The sequence below is a fragment of the Patella vulgata genome, chromosome 5, assembly GCF_932274485.2.
Source record: "Patella vulgata chromosome 5, xgPatVulg1.2, whole genome shotgun sequence".
Lineage (NCBI taxonomy): Eukaryota > Metazoa > Mollusca > Gastropoda > Patellidae > Patella > Patella vulgata.
In genome coordinates this window covers 38,097,251-38,114,966 of record NC_065883.2, presented here as the reverse complement: position 1 = coordinate 38,114,966, position 17,716 = coordinate 38,097,251, and the positions used below count along the sequence as shown (strand labels likewise).

Here is a 17,716-nt window from a genome sequence, read left to right as displayed (position 1 = left end):
AATTTGTTAAAAGGGGTAAATAAGTTACATGTTCCATCTGAGTCTAGATTACCAATTACGCATAGGATTTTAATTCAGTTTTTAGCTTGTGGACCCTATAGAGGTCATAATTTTTATCCGATTTAAAAAACCGTATTATTATATCACCGTCACACCCTAAGGATGGCCGAGTTCGAATTTCGTGAAAATTGGCCCAAAATTGACAGACAAAATGGCCTCCGTTCGTTCTCAAATAGCGTAAAAATATGGTATATCAAGGTTGTGGACCCTATAGAGGTCACAATTTTTATCCGATTTTGTTGAAACTTGAAATGTAAGTTTATAACCCAAAGATCTCAGTTCCTTTCGATATTGGACCGTAATTTCCTGAATTATGGCCCCTGATTGTACGAAAAATCGCGTTTTTAGCTTGTGGACCCTATAGAGGTCATAATTTTTATCCGATTTAAAAAAACGTATTATTATATCACCGTTATACCCTAAGGATGAATGAGTTCGAATTTCATGAAAATCGACCCAAAATTGACTGACAAAATGGCCGCCGTTCGTTCTCAAATAGCGTAAAAATATGGTATATCAAGGTTGTGGACCCTATAGAGGTCACAATTTTTATCCGATTTTGTTGAAACTTGAAATGTAAGTTTATAACCCAAAGATCTAAGTTCCTTTCGATATTCGCATATATCTGACCATAACTTCCTGAATTATGGCCCCTGATTGTACGAAAAATCACGTTTTTAGTTTGTGGACCCTATAGAGGTCATAATTTTTATCCGATTTAAAAAAACGTATTATTATATCACCGTTACACCCTAAGGACAGCCAAGTTCGAATTTCGTGAAAATCGGCCCAAAACTGACAGACAAAATGGCCGCCCCTCGTTCTCAAATAGCTTAAAAATATGGTATATCAAGGTTGTGGACCCTATAGAGGTCACAATTTTTATTCCGATTTTGTTGAAACTTGAAATGTAAGTTTATAACCCAAAGATTTCGGTTACTTTCGATATTTGCGCATATCGAATTGTAATTTCCTGAATTATGGCCCTTGATTGTAGGAAAAATCACTTTCTTTTTAGCTTGTTCTCTATCCATCTCTCGAAAATGTGGGCGTATTCTGCCTGGCAGCCGCTGGTTTAAACTCGAGATTGATTAAGTTGGTTCATTTTGTGGGGCTGGATAGTTCTCGCTATAAATTGCATTCTTTTCGTATTGGGGCTGCCACATCCGCTTTTCTGAATGGCCATACGGAGGATGCTATTCGCAAGATGGGGCGGTGGAAAAGTGCCGTACGCTCGTATATAAGATTACCTATTTTAAATTTTTAATCCACTCAGGGTCTCATTGGTATATCATATTTATCTTTTTCATTACATCTCTCAGATTTTACACATTAATTATTTTTATATGTATTTTAAAAAATGTAATTGTGTTTTAGATATATCTTTATTATATTATCCATTTTACTTGTCAGTGTAGGCTGGTGTATTGTGGTTGCTTTGAAATATTAAAAAATGTATTTGTGTTTAGATATATATTTTATCATATGATCCATTTTACTTGTCAGTGTAGGCTGGTTTATTGTGGTTGCTATAACATATTTAAATTTAAAAAATGTATTTGTGTCGATGTATATCTTTGTCATATCCATTTTACTTGTCTGTGTAGACGGGTTTATTATGGTCACTTCACCATATTTAAAAAATGTGTTTGTGTTTATATATATCATATTACCCATTTTACTTGTCAGTGTAGGCTGGTTATAGTGATTGCTTCAGCATATTTAAAAGATGTAGTTGTGTGTATATATATACATTATTACAATAATGTAATTTGAGCTGACCTCGTGACCGTGTTGGTCTTGCGAGATTTCACTTCGCGGGACTTCACTCGAAGCGTCTTACTAGCGAGAGACAACACGTGAACGAACAATAGCTGGAAATTTCAATTGTGCTTATTTCTGTTGGAAAGTGTTTTTTTACGCCAATTATTGTGATAAGTTGAGTATACTTAGTATTTCTGTAGATTGTATTCACATATTGTGTACGTGCATTTTTTATTCGGCCAGTATCGACATTTACTTGCTTAGGATAATCTCCGCCAAAAAATGGCGGCTTTTCCTTTGTTCCAAGTTGGTCAGCAGTCGCTCACTCTCGCATCGAGTCCGTTGTCTGATCCAGTGCAAGTGTGCATTTTCGGTTCCAGCTACATAAAACAGCTTCGTGACCTCATGAATTCCAACCAGTATTACTCAAATTTAGGTTTAGATCCTCGACTATGTAGAGTTAGTTTCCACGGTTATGGCGATTTACGTGTTAGAGGCGATCCGCACGGATGCCTTTTTAAGTCAAACAATTTAGATTTTCGTCATGCCAACATTATAGTGTTACATATGGGCTCCAATGATTTGTCGGATTTGAATAGTAATCCATATCAATTGGCGTTAGCCATTGTGTCCTTTGCCGAGTATATTGTTCACGGTTGGAATCCGAAGTGTGTAGTAATTTCGGAACTTTTACCCCGTAAATTAGTGACCCATTCCAGTAGCAGAGACAAATAAAATATTGGCATCATTGTGCACTGACCGTTCTAATATCTCATTATGGCACCATAGAGCAGGGCTAATAAATCCAGCCCGTAATCCTTATGATCCAGATGGTATTCACTTATCAAAGGAGATTGGTGGCCCACTTTTCTGTCGCAGTGTGAGAGATGCCATTCTACGACATATCCGCTGGTTTTGTTTGCTTCCCACATCTTAGTCGGGCGATTTGTTTTTTGTGGTACCTGTGTCAGTACATGTATAATATATTGTTGTTTATGTTGTGTTGGGCTTTTTCAATGTGCCCATCTTCTTGAATTAGTAATGGTCTAGTAAACCATGTGTAGTGGCTTGGCCTACATGTATATTTTATAGTGTTGTTTGTGTGTGTTGGGCTTTTTCAATGTGCCCATCCTTTTTAAATTACTATAGTAAACCACGTGTAGTGTTTTTCGGAAATGTTAATGTGGTGGCATACAAGGTTGGGTATGCGTGTGAGTAGTGTGACATATTTTTTTCTCTGCGTTAACCTAGCAGGGCGTGGTTGCTGCTTCTGGAAGTAAGCAGAGTTATCATATTTCTGTGGTGACATACTTTGTGGGTATGTGTGTGGGTAGTACTTGTGTTGCTAATCAGTTGTGATGACATACTATAGGGGTATGCGTGTGCGAGACTATTGTTTGTGGCATGTTAGTGCAGTATGCATACTTTTTACTTGTAAACACTTAGTATAGCTAAAACTTGTATATGTAATTGTGTATATGTTTATGTGGGATTGAAACTGTTTCAGGATGTCTAAGCGCCGTAGGAACCCTTGCCCAAGTGATGACGAGGAGGACATCGAAATTGTCCCAACAATGGCAGAAGATCGCCTGACGAACATACTATTGCAGAAATTGTTTAAACAGGGACTTTTAGTCAAGTCACCCGAAACTCCTCCAACGATAGATGCCTCAACTTCTACACCTGGTCCAAGTACTGCCAGTTCATCGGCACATACATCAATCCCGGACGCCCCCTCCACATCAGTGCCTGTTACAGCCCACGCTGAGACGCCAAGTGGCAATACTGCCCCAACGTGTTTGCCGTGGAGGCAACACAGATCTCCAACCGCAGACGTCTACTATGGGTGAGGGGTGGCTTATTTCGAGCCACATTTCAGAAAAACTAAAAAATGACATTTGGACAAACAGGTTTGTAAACTTTGCGAGCGTTCTTCCGGGTTCTGTGCCCGATCAACTGTCATTGAGTGTTTCGGAGGTGAATGAGGAACCAGTTTTTAAGCTGGTTTCTTCACCAAAGTCCAAACTCCTGTCATTGGATCAATGGCGGAAGGCTTTTGCAATTTTTATGGACGTGTATGTCCAAAGGTCGCCCCAGTCAGTGCCAAGTTTGCTGGCTTATATGTCTTTTGTGACCGATTTAGCACAAAATTATGGAGGGTCTGCCCTGCAATATTACGACACAGATTTCAGGACCTTGCGTCAATCACAGGACCTAGCCTGGAACAGACTGCACCCAGAGTTGTGTATGCCTCCAAGTTAAGTAAATCCCCGGTTAATATTCAAACCAATGCAACCGTTTCCCCTCGACCGAACTCCCGTATGAACCTTTGTTTCGGCTTCAATTCCAATCAAGGCTGTAACTATTAAAATTGTAGGTTTAAACATGTTTGCTCAAGGTGTGGGTTTAATCACTCTGTTGTTAGCTGCTACTCACGTCGCAACCGGAATGCGAACCAGTCCACGCCTATTCCGTCACCCCCCTCCACTTTCAATGCCATTTCATCAAACCGGACCAATGTCCCCGCTCAACCGACTGCTTCGTCTCGTCCGGTAGTAAAGGTTAATGATTCCGCAGGGTCATCTAATAGTACTGGTCCGTCTTCCCGTTATTCCTTTCGTAGGAAACAGTCCCAACCCAGCACCAGTACCAACTTCAGTGGATCCAAATAGGCTTCATAAAAAATTAAGTGGCTATAATGAAGCAGAGCGCGCATTTTTATTTAAGGGGTTTTCAGAGGGTTTTCGAATTCCATTTGAGGGTCAACGGATATTTTCTGGGGCTCGAAATGATAAATCCTGTGCGGAACACATGGACTTGTTAGTTGAAAAAATAAATATCGAAATATCCAAGGGTCGGGTGTTGGGGCCTTTTAAACATCCCCCATTTCCAAATCTTCGCTGCTCTCCTTTAGGTGTCGTTCCTAAACAGGAGTTAGGTGCTTTCCGTGTGATCCACGACTTGTCCTTCCCATTTGGGGACTCGATAAACTCTGGAAATGAAATGAAATGGGGTTTAACGTCCTACTCCTAACCTGGTCTAATGAAGACGGGCATACGCCATACAGTGTGCTATGAGGCACTATCGCCTACTCTTTTCCGTGCATTCCAATATATACACGGGACCTCGGTTTTTCGTCTCATCCGAAGGACTAGACAGCTGTCCTTGTCAGGCCCTCCGTCCTGCACGATAAACTCTGGCATTCCCGAGGAATTTTGCTCTGTAAAATATGAGACCATCGATAATGTTGTTGAAATTGTTCGTTCCCTGGGCAGGGGAGCACTAATGGCAAAAGCGGATATAAAGGACGTTTATAGATTGCTTCCTATCCACCCGGAGGATTACAATCTATTGGGGTTTATCATTAGTATTAATAACCAATTGTGGTAGGTGCCTTCCCATGGGATTAAGTATGAGTTGCCAAACATTTGAACGATTCAGTTCGGCCCTGCATTGGATTATGACTACCACCCATCAATCTGCAATAAGCCACATGATTGATGACTTCTTTTTTGCTGGGCCGGCTGACTCGCCAATATGTTCGGACGCCTTGAATTCCTTCTTCAACTTAGCACAGTACATAGGTATTCCTATAAAACAATCAAAACCGTTTTTCCGACAAATAAAATAGTTATTTACGGAATAGAAGTGGACTCAGTGACAATGGAAGTACGTTTGCCGCGAGAGAAAATAGAAAAAATCTGTGATCGCCGAACAGAGTTGTTGTCACGGAAAAAAGTTACATTAAATGAATTGCAATCTCTGTTAGGTCTCCTTAATTTTGCTACCATGGTAGTAGTACCGGGTCGTACCTTCTTGCGAAGACTGTATGACCTAACAATTGGAATATCAAAACCCTTTTACAAAATACGCATTACAAATGCTGCGCGGTTAGATTTACATGCGTGGTACCTTTTCATGTTTTTGCACGATACTTGGATGGGATCCGATTTTTTGAAATAATATACTGATGCGGCTACATCCCACGGTTTTGCAGCCGTGCTGGGTTCAAAATGGTTCGTTGGTAAATGGTCAGAACAATTTGCTTCTCTCAGCATTAATGTTTTAGAATTGTTTCCAACTGTAGCTGCTATGGAACACTTCGGACATCTTTTAAAAAATCATAAGCTTTTACTTTTAACCGACAATGAGTGTAGTTTTTGTGATAAACAAAGCCACCTCTAAATGTCCGGCTCTCATGACTCTGGTTCGGCGTTTGATTTTAGTGGCACTCCGTTTCAATACTGTAATACGAGCTAAACATATCCCGGGACATTATAATACTGTGGCTGATTCCCTGTCTCGTTTTCTAGTTCAGCGAGCGAGAGAACACGCCCCATGGTTAGATCCATCTCCACAGGTGGTGGATCCTGCAATTTTGACGATTTGACAGCCACAGCGATCTTTGTGTTATAAACTTATATTTCAAGTTTCAACAAAATCGGATAAAAATTGTGACCTCTATAGGGTCCACAACCTTGATATACCATATTTTTACGCTATTTGAGAATGAAGGGCGGCCATTTTGTCTGTCAGTTTTGGGCCGATTTTCACAAAATTCGAACTCAGCCGTCCTTAGGGTGTAACGGTGATATATTAACACAGGTTTTTAAATCGGATAAAAATTGTGACCTCTATAGGGTCCACAAGCAAAAAAAAAACGTGTTTTTGCGTACTATCAGGGGCCATAATTCAGGAAGTTACAGTCCGATATGCGCGAATATCAAAATGAACCAAGATCTTTGGGTTATAAACTTGCATTTCAAGTTTCAACAAAATCGGATAAAAATTGTGACCTCTATAGCGTCCACAACCTTGATATACCATATTTTTACGCTATTTGAGAACGAAGGGCGGCCATTTTGTCTCTCAGTTTTGGGCCGATTTTCTCGAAATTCGAACTCAGTTGTCCTTAGGGTGTATCAACGAATAATGAAAGGAACCGAGATCTTTGGGTTATAAGCATACATTTCAAGTTTAAACCAAATCGGATAAAAATTGTGACCTCTACAGTGTTCACAAGCCAAAAACGTGATTTTTTGTACAATCAGGGGCCATAATCCATGAAGTTACGCTCCGATACATGCCAATACCGAAAGGAACCGAGATCTTAGGGTGATAAACCTATATTTCAAGTTTCATTGAAATTGGATAAAAATTGTGACCTGTAGATTGTTCACAAACAATTGTGGACGGATGTCCGGACAGGGGCGACGACAATATACGTCCACATGAAAATGTGGGCGTATAAAAAATTAGATTTAATGAATGTACATCGACAGAATGTCTCCAAAACACATTTGATTAAATCAGTTGTAAAACGAACTAAATATATCGTAATAGAGGATGTCTGAGCAGTGTATTCATATAAAAACTGCTCTTTCTCCTTGTTTTTTGATATTGGCGAATTTCGAACACGAGCTACTCATTTTTCGATATTCAGGCTTGAATGTCAATAATACAGATTTGATGGATGTATATCTACAGAATTTCTCCAAAAAACATTTGATTAAATACGTTTTCTAAAACGAACTAAAGATATCATAAATAAGGATGCCTGAGCAGTGGATTCACATAAAACTGATATTTCTCCTTGTTTTTTGATATTGGCGAATCTCGAAAAACGAGCTACTCGTGTAAAACACATTTGACTAAATCAGTTTTGTAAAACAAACTAAATATATCGTAATAGAGGATGCCTGAACAGTGGATTCACATAAAAATATTGGCGAATGTCGAAAAACGAGCTACTCGTTTTTCGATATTCAAACTTGAATCTCAAAAAAGCAGATTTAATGGAATTACATCTACAGAATATCTCCAAAACACATTTGATTAAATCAGTTTTGTAAAGCGAACTAAAGATATCATTAATGAGGATGCCTGAGCAGTGGATTCACATAAAGATAGGTTGCCAGGCAACGAAACATACGCCCACAGCAGCTAAATCGTCCGGGCAGTCAACAAGAGTTGTCGCATATTTTTACTTTTTTCGGTAATGAAACATTTATAATACACTAAAATCTCATTAAGAGCAACAACTCAGAAAACCATTAGAATTTGTTTGGTTTTTATAAAGTTCTGCCCCATGCTAACGTTTTGTATACAAAACTTTTAATACTGTATCATGAATTTAGCTGTTCCAAGTCATAAAAATTCATTGAAAATCAATATACTTGTTCGTCTCAAGATCTTAAACTCTCTGTATCAATCTGCAGTCAATCGGATATTAACTTTGGCCTCTAGAGAGTCCACAAGATTTTTCAAAGGGATCAAGGGCCATAACTTTGGCAGTAATTATCAGAAATCTTTGAAATCAATAGGATTCTTCGCCTCGTGACCTCAAACACTGTGTATAAATTTAAGGTCAATCAGATATTAACTTTAGCCTTTAGAGCATCCACAAGGTTTTTTGAAGTGATCAAGGGCCATAACTCTGGCAGTAATTATCGAAAATCACTGAAAATGAATGCACTTCTTCGTCTCATGACCTTAAACACTGTATATAAATTTAAAGTCAATCGGATATTTTCTTTGGCCTCTAGAGCGTCCACAAGATTATTTGAAGTGATCAAGGGCTATAACTCTGGCAGTAATTATCGGAAATAGCTGAAAATCAATAGGCTTCTTCGTCTCATGACCTTAAACACTGTGTATAAATTTAAAGTCAATCGGATATTAACTTTGGCCTCTAGAGCGTCCACAAGATTCTTTGAAGTGATCAAGGGCTATAACTCTGGCAGTTATTATCTGAAATCGCTGAAAATCAATAGGCTTCTTCGTCTCTTGACCTTAAACACTGTGTATAAATTTAAAGTCAATCGGATATTAACTTTGGCCTCTAGAGCGTCCACAAGATTTTTTGAAGTGATCAAGGGCCATAACTCTGGCAGTAATTATCGGAAATCGCTGAATATCAATAGGCTTCTTCGTCTCATGACCTTAAACACTGTGTATAAATTTAAAGTCAATCGGATATTAACTTTGGCCTCTAGAGCGTCCACAAGATTTTTTGAAGTGATCAAGGGCCATAACTCTGGCAGTAATTATCGGAAATTGCTGAAAATCGATAGGCTTCTTCGTCTCATGACCTTAAACACTGTGTACAAATTTAAAGCCAATCAGATATTAACTTTGGCCTTTAGAGAGTCCACAAGATTTTTTGAAGTGATCAAGGGCCATAACTCTGGCAGTAATTATCAGAAATCGCTAAAAATCAAAAGGCTTCTTCGTCTCATGACCTAAAACACTGTGTATAAATTTTAGGTCAATCGGATATTAGCTTAGGCCTCTAGAGCATCCACAAGATTTTTCAAAGTGATCAAGGGCCATAACTCTGGCAATAATTATCAAAAATCGCTGAAAATCAATAGGCTTCTTTGTCTTAAGACCTTAAACACTGTGTATAAATTTACAGTCAATCAGATATTAACTTTGGCCTCTAGAGCGTCCACAAGCAATTGTGGACGCTGGACCGACGACAATATACGACCACATTTCAATGTGGACGTATAAATAAGCAGATTTGATGGTTGTATATCTACAGAATGTCTCCAAAACACATTTTAGTTCATTTTATAAAACATATTTAATCAAATGTGTTTTGGAGACATGCAATATCAAAAAACAAGGAGAAATATCAGTTTTATGTGAATCCACTGCTTAGGCATCCTCATTTATGATATCTTTAGTTCGTTTTAGAAAATGTTTATAATCAAATGTGTTTTGGAGACATTCTGTCGATGTACATCTTCTGCTTTTTTGAGATTCAAGTTTGAATATCGAAAAACAAGTAGATTGTTTTTCGAAATTCGCCAATATCGAAAAACGAGCTAGTTGTTTTTCGTTATTCGCCAATATCGAAAAACGAGTAGCTCGTTTTTCGTTATTCACCAATATCGAAAAACGAAAATCGAGCTAACTTCACACTGCCTGGAAGAAAAGGGTTTGAATATACATTGTTGGACGGTTGTTGTTCTTAGTGTTTAACGTAAACTTCCACCGAGGTTGATAGCGCAGACAAGTTGTCTAATTTTCATTTTTATTATCTGAGAGAAGGTACAGGGGTCATTCTAGTAGAAGGAATAAAAAAGATAGGTTGCCAGGCAACAAAACATATGCCCACAGCAGCTAAATTGTCCGAGCGTTCGACAAGGGTTGTCGCATATTTATTCCTTTGTAGGTAATTGGGGGTCTTTACAAGACAGTTCCATACAGATCAGATTATAAATTTTGTCGTTTGAGGGTTTACAAGGTTATACAGACTGAAACAAGGGTCTCAACTCTGGAAATAATCTACAGAAATTGTTGAAATTTGACAGGCTTTTTCGTTTTACTAATTTAAATAATGCATATAAATTTCATACGGATATCACCGAATAGTGATACTAATTTTTAGTTCTTTTTCAAATTTTATTTTAAGAATATATAATTTAATTCTTAACTCTTTATTCCCGTACATAGGCAATATATAGCTAACATTAAGGTTATTAGTCTGTCTGTCTTTACTTTCAATGTTAATATTTTGATTTAAAGTCATTAAAGTAATTGCCTAAAATCAACAATGGTCTTGACTGTGTTATAACAATGCAGTCAGATCAGTGCCAAGCAAGTGTCAACGCTTTTCTTTTTACTTTATTTATGGCTTAAAGCTTATTAACTAATTCTATTAATTATTATTTACTGTAAAACTTTTACCCAATGAAATTTATATATTAATTTAACTTCTTTCATTTGATTCGTTACTATATATTTTTATCCCTAATTTTATCTTTAATCTGATTTGTTGAAATGATTGTCTTTTTGTCTGTATGCAAATTAGTTTGTTTAAAAGACCCCTACACATACAGAAGAGAACATGAAAATATACAGGGAGATCAGATGAGATAGGAGATAGGGTTAAGACGTTTAGTAACCCTTTGATATGATCTTGTAAATAATGTATTTTTAAATTGTATATAAAGTAATATTGAAACGGATTTGGGACTTGACTTATTAATGTACAGTGACCACCTTCACCAGAATACTTCTCCACGAATGAGCTATATACACCCCCAATTCTAGCTCATCCATATGTATGATTACATATGTAACACCTGGGTGCATATTCAAACACAGAATAGCCCCGAAATGTTGGTGATACAGATCACATGATCACTTTTGTCATTCAAACGTTCACAAGGTTCACAATCGCCAGAAGGCTAGAAATTATTGACGAAAATTGCTGAAATTCAATAGACCTCTGTTTCACAAATTTAAATGATGCATATAAATTTCATACATATCGGATGATAACTTTCATCAATCGAGCAATAACAAGGTTTAACAAAGTGAAACAAGGGTCATAACTCTAGAAGTAATTGTTGAAAATTGATGAAATTCAATAGGCTTTGTGGCTTCACCAATTTAAATAATGCATATAAATTTCACAAAGATCCGATGATAACTTTCAGTGTTGGAGCGTTCACAAGGTTCAAAAAAGTGAAAAGAGCCATAATTCTAGACGTAATTGACTGGAATTGATGAAATTCAATAGGCTTCTTCATTACACTAATTTAAATCATGCATATAAATTTCACAAAGATTGGGTGATAATTTTTGACGTTAGAGCGTTCACAAGGTTCAATAAAGTGAAACAAGACCCATAACTCTAGATGTAATAAACGGAAATTGCTGAAATTTTAATAGGCTTCTTTGTTTCACTAATTTAAATAATGCATATAAATTTCAGAAAGATCGGATGATAACTTTGGAGTTAGAGCCTTCACAAGGTTCAATAAAGTGAAACAAGGGCCTTAACTCTAGACGTTACAAACGGAAATTGCTGAAATTCAATAGGCTTCTTCGTTTCACTAATTTAAATTATGCAAATAAATTTCACAAAGATTGGGTGATAACTTTTGGCGTTTACAAGGTTCAGTAAAGTGAAACAAGGGCCATAACTCCAGATGTAGTAAACAGAAATTGCTACAATTAAATAGGCTTCTTCGTTTCACTAATCTAAATAATGCATATAAATTTCAGAAAGATCGGATGATAAATTTTAGCGTTAAAGCGTTCACAAGGTTCAATAAAGTGAAACAAGGGCCATAACTCTAGACTTAATAAACGGAAATTGCTGAAATTCTATACGCTTCTTCGTTTCACTAAGTTAAATATTGCATATAAATTTCACAAAGATGTTAACTTTTGTCATTAGAGCGTTCACAAGATTCAACAAAGTGAAACAAGGGCCATAACTCTAGATGTAATTAACATAAATTGCTGAAATTCAATAGGCTTCTTTGTTTTACTAATTTAAATGATGCATATAAATTTCATACAGATCGGTTGATAACTTTTGTCGTTAGAGTATTCACAAGGTGCAACAAAGTGAAACAAGTGCCATAACTCCAGAAGAAATTAACCGAAGTTATTGAAATTAAATAGGCTTCTTCACTGGGGCGACGGCAATATACAACCACATTTCTATGTGAGCGGTTAACCAGAAGCTGGCAGGCAGAATACGCCCACATTTTGCAAGAGATGGATAGAGAACAAGCTAAAAGATAGGTTGCCAGGCAACAAAACATACGCCAACAGCAGCTAAATCGTCCGAGCAGTCGACAAGGGTTGTCGCATATTCATTCTTTTGTAGGTATTTAGGGGAAATTTAATAGACAATTTCATACAGATGACATTATAATTTTTGTCGTTTGAGGGCTCACAAGGTACTAAAGATAGGTTGCCAGGCAACCAAACATACGCCCACAGCAGCTAAACGTCCGGGCAGTCAACAAGTGTTGTCACATATTTTTACTTCTTTCGGTAATGAAACATTTATAATACACTAAAATCTGATTAAGAGTAACAACTCATGAAGTAATTATCAGAGAACCATTAGAATTTGTTTGGTTCTGCCCCATGCTAACGTTTAGTATACAAAACTTTTAATATCATGGATTTAGCTGTTCAAGTCATAAAAATTCATTGAAAATCAATATACTTGTTCGTCTCAAGCTCTTAAACTCTGTGTATCAATCTGAAGTCAATCGGATGATAAGTGATCAAGGGCCATAACTGTCAAAGTAATTATCGAAAATCACTGAAAATAAATAGACTTCTTTGTCTCATGACCTTAAACACTGTGCATAAATTTAAAGTCAATTGGATATTTTCTTTAGCTTCTAGAGTGTCCACAAGATTTTTTGAAGTGATCATGGGCCAAAACTCTGGCAGTAATTATCGGAAATCGCTGAAAATCAATAGGCTTCTTAGTCTCAAGACCTTAAACACTGTGTATAAATTTAAAGTCAATTGGATATTAACATTGGCCTTTAGAGCATCCACAAAATTTTAAGAAGTGATCAATGGCCATAACTCTGGCAGCAATTATCGGAAATCGCTGAAAATCAATAGGCTTCTTCGTTTTATGACCTTAAACACTGTGTATAAATTTAAAGTCAACAGGCTTTTTGTTTTACTTATTTAAATAATGCATATAAATTTCATACAGATCGGATGATATCTTTTGTCGTTCGAACGTTCACAACAAGGAACAACAAAGTGAAACAAGGGCCATAACTCACGGCGTAATTAACAGAAATTGCTGAAATTCAATATGCTTCTTCGTTTCACTAATTTAAATGATGCATATCAATTTCAAAAAGATCGGATGATAACTGTTGTCATTAGAGCGTTCACAAGATTCAACAAATTGAAACAAGGGCCATAACTCTAGATGTAATTAACAGAAATTGCTGAAATTCAAAAGGCTTCTTTGTTTTACTAATTTAAATGATGCATATAAATTTCATACAGATCAGTTGATCACTTTTGTTGTTAGAGCGTTCACAAGGTGCAACAAAGTGAAACAAAGGCCATAACTCCAGAAGAAATTAATGGAAGTTATTGAAATTATATAGGTTTCTTCATTTCACTAAAGCAAACTACATATATCAATTTGAAAACAATCAGATGATAAATGTAGTCTGTAGAGTGTTCACAAGAAATTGTGGATGATGGACGGACGGACCGACAGACGGACGGACTGACAGGGGCAACAGCAATATACGACCACATTTCCATGATTTTTCTTACAATCAGGGGCCATAATTTAGGAAGTTACAGTCAGATATGTGCGGATATCGAAAGGAACCGAGATCTTTGGGTTATAAACTTACATTTCAAGTTTCATCAAAATCAGAAGAAAATTGTGACTCTATAGAGTCCACAACCTTGATATATCATATTTTTAAGCTATTTGAGTACGAGGGAAGGCCATTTTGTCTGTCAGTTTTGGTCCTACCATCCTTAGGGTGTAACGGTGATATATTCAAATGTTTTTTTAAATCGGATAAAAATTATGACCTCTATAGGGTCCACAAGCTAAAAGCGTGATTTTTCGTACAATCAGGGGCCATAATTCCGGAAGTTACGGTCCAACATGTGCAAATATCGACAGTATCCGAGATCTTTGGGTTATAAACTTACATTTCAAGTTTCATCAAAATCAGAAGAAAATTGTGACCTCTATAGAGTCCACAACCATGATATATCATATTTTTACGCTATTCGAGTACGAGGGGTTGCCATTTTGTCTGTCAGTTTTTTACTATTCAAAACCAAATTTGTCCGTTTTGCCGAAAATACCGACATTAAATTTATTGTTAATTATATTGATGTCCAGGTCAAGAACAGATGCATTTATAGTGCCAGAATTTTCTTTATTTAATATTAGTTCAGGAGGATATATTTCATTTTTATATTCGTTGAAATTTCCGTTATCATTGATAGGTGTTATGTCATCAATGTATCGAAGGTATAGTTTAGCCTTTTAGCTACTTTGTAATCTGTTTTTATATAAATGTGACCCCCCACAGCATACTGAGTCACAATGAGGAAATTTTGAAAATTGAGTTATTGTTATTTTCACAATCTCCAACTCATTACCTTCAATTTGATGTACAAGTTTATTTGAATTGGGCAAAAATTGACTGAGCTGTGTCCATAAGAAGCTACCCAACTCACAAAAGTAAGTTTTGAGAAAAAGCAAGTCAAAGATTTGGTATGTTCCAAAACAAAATCCCATAGCAACCAGGCCATTTATCTGCTGTTTTGTCATTGAATATATCTTTCCATGGGTTTTCAGGGGTGCTGAAGACAAAAATCGTAGTAAATATTTGATCCGACTATTTCCGCAATTTTTTTGCTATATTTTGTCGTTTAATATGTTTTATTCAAGGGTGCTGATGACGAAAAATAAATGCACTCCTTTCGTAACAAAACATCCACAACACATACGGCATAATATTCACATGATAGTGTTATACTGAAGAAGAATCTATACATTAGAAGTATATTGTGTATAATATAACTTTAGTGAGATTAACTCAGTTAATCTCATCAATTAATTAGCACCTTCGTACCAGCTAGTGGTCAGGAGATTAAGATTGTTGATTGGATAATCATCAAAGAAGCCGCCACAGTTGTATGCGTGTTCATTTAACACGTGAATTAAAATAAGATTTTGCGTGTACGATAGGTCTATTATTATTTTCAGGTACCGTGACGTTTACAAAATACGAGTCCCTATAGAAATGTCAATTTCATAGTAAAGAAATGCTTACGTTCACTTTCGTGCATTTTGGCTTTGATGTAAATATCAACATTATTCAGAGGATACGCCCACATTTCGCAAGAGATGGATAGAGAACAAACTAAAAACAAACAAGATTTTTTGTACAATCAGCGGCAGTTTTGGTCCGATTTTCATGAAATTGAAACTCAGCGAAATTACGGTGTAACGGTGATATATTCGAAAGATTTTCTAAATCGGATAAAAATTGTGACCTGTAGAGGGGCAACAGGCTAAAAACGTGATTTTTCGTACAATTAGGGGCCATAATTCAGGAAGTTACGATCAATATGTACGAAAATAGAAAGGAACCAAGATATTTGTGTGTAAACATGCATTTCAAGTTTCATCAAAATCAGATGAAAATTGTGACCTCCAGGGGGGCCACAACCCTGATACACAATATTTTGACACTATTTGCGAACTAGGGGCAGCCATTTTGTCCATCAGTTTCGGTCTGATTTTTACGAAATTCAAACTCAACCATCCTTAGGGTGTTACAGGGATATATTCAAATGTTTTTTTTAAATCGGATGAAAATTGTGACCTCTATGGGGTCCACAAGCTAAAAACGCGATTTTTCGTACAATCAGGAGAAAATAATTCTGAAAATTATTGTCTGATATGCGCGAATATTGAAAGGAACTGAGATCTGTGGGTTATAAACATGCATTTCAAGTTTCATCAAAATCAGATGAAAATTTTGACCTCCAGAGGGTCCACAACCCTGATACACAATATTTTGACACTATTTGCGAATGAGGAGCGGCCATTTTGTCCGTCAGTTTCGGTCCGATTTTTACGAAATTTGGACTCAACCATCCTTAGGGTGTAACGGTGATATATTCAAACAGTTTTTCAAATCGGATAAAAATTGTGACCTCTATGGGATCCACAAACTAAAAACGCGATTTTTCGTACAATCAGGGGCCATAATTCAGGAAGTTCTGGTCCGATATGTGCAAATATCGAAAGGAACCGAGATCTGTGGGTTTTAAACATACATTTCAAGTTTAAACCAAATCGGATAAAAATTATGACCTCTACAGTGTTCACAAACTAAAAACATGATTTTTCGTACAGGGGCAATAATCCATGAAATTACAGTCCGATACATGCCAATATCGAAAGAAACCAAGATCTTAGGGTGATAAACCTATATTTCAAGTTTCATTGAAATCGGATAAAAATTGTGACCTGTAGAGTGTTCACAAACAATTGTGGAAGGATGGACAGGGGCGACAACAATATATGTCCACATGAAAATGTGGGTGTATAAAAATCATTGAAATCAATACACTTGTATAAATATAAAATCAATCAGATGATAACTATGGTCTCTAAAGCATCCACAAGATTTTTCAAAGTGATCAAGGGTCATAACTCTGGCAGTAATTATTGGAAATCGCTGAAAATCAACAGGATTGTTCGTCTCATGACCTTAAACACTTTGTATAAATTTAAAGTCAATCAGATATTAACTTTGACCTCTAAAGTGTCCACAAGATTTTTTGAAGTGATCAAGAGCCATAACTCTGGCAGTAATTATCGGAAGTCGTTGAAAATCTGTAGGCTTCTTCGTCTCATGACCTTAAACACTGTGTATAAATTTTAAGTCAATCGGATATAAACTTTGACCTCTAGATCGTCCACAAGATTTTTTGAAGTGATCAAGGGCCATAACTCTGGCAGTAATTATCGGAAATCGCTGAAAATCAATAGGCTTCTTCATCTCATGACCTTAAACACTGTGTATAAATTTAAAGTCAATCGGATATTAACTTTAGCCTCTAGAGGGTCCACAAGCCGGACAGACCAGCGGACAGACATTTTTGTCCAGCAATTTTGGCCCGATTTTCGAACTCAGTCATCATTAGGGTGTAATGGTGTAATATTCAAATGTTTTTTTCAATTGGCTAAAAATTTTGACCTCTAGAGGGACCACAAGCTAAAAATGTGATTTTTTGTACAGTCAAGGGCCATAATAACAGGAACTTATGATCTGATATGTGCGAATATCAAGATCTTTGGGTTATAACCATGCATTTCAAGTTTTATCAAAATCGGGTGAAAACCATGATATACCATATTTTTACACTATTAGCATATGAGGGGTGGCCATTTTGTTCGGCAGTTTTGGTCCAATTTTCACGACATTTGAACTCAACCATCATTAGAGTGTAACTGTGAAATATTCAAACGTTTTTTTAAATTGGATAAAAATTGTTACCTCTAGAGGGACCACAAGCTTAAAACACGATTTTTCATACAATCAAG

At 36.6% G+C, this 17,716-nt stretch overlaps 1 protein-coding gene across 1 annotated transcript in view; it reads right to left on the bottom strand.

Annotated features, from left to right (window-relative positions):
• Positions 1-17,716, bottom strand: part of LOC126820653 (unconventional myosin-Ib) — a 287,803-nt gene that overhangs the window by 166,835 nt on the left and 103,252 nt on the right. The gene's annotated exons all lie outside the window — the stretch shown is intronic.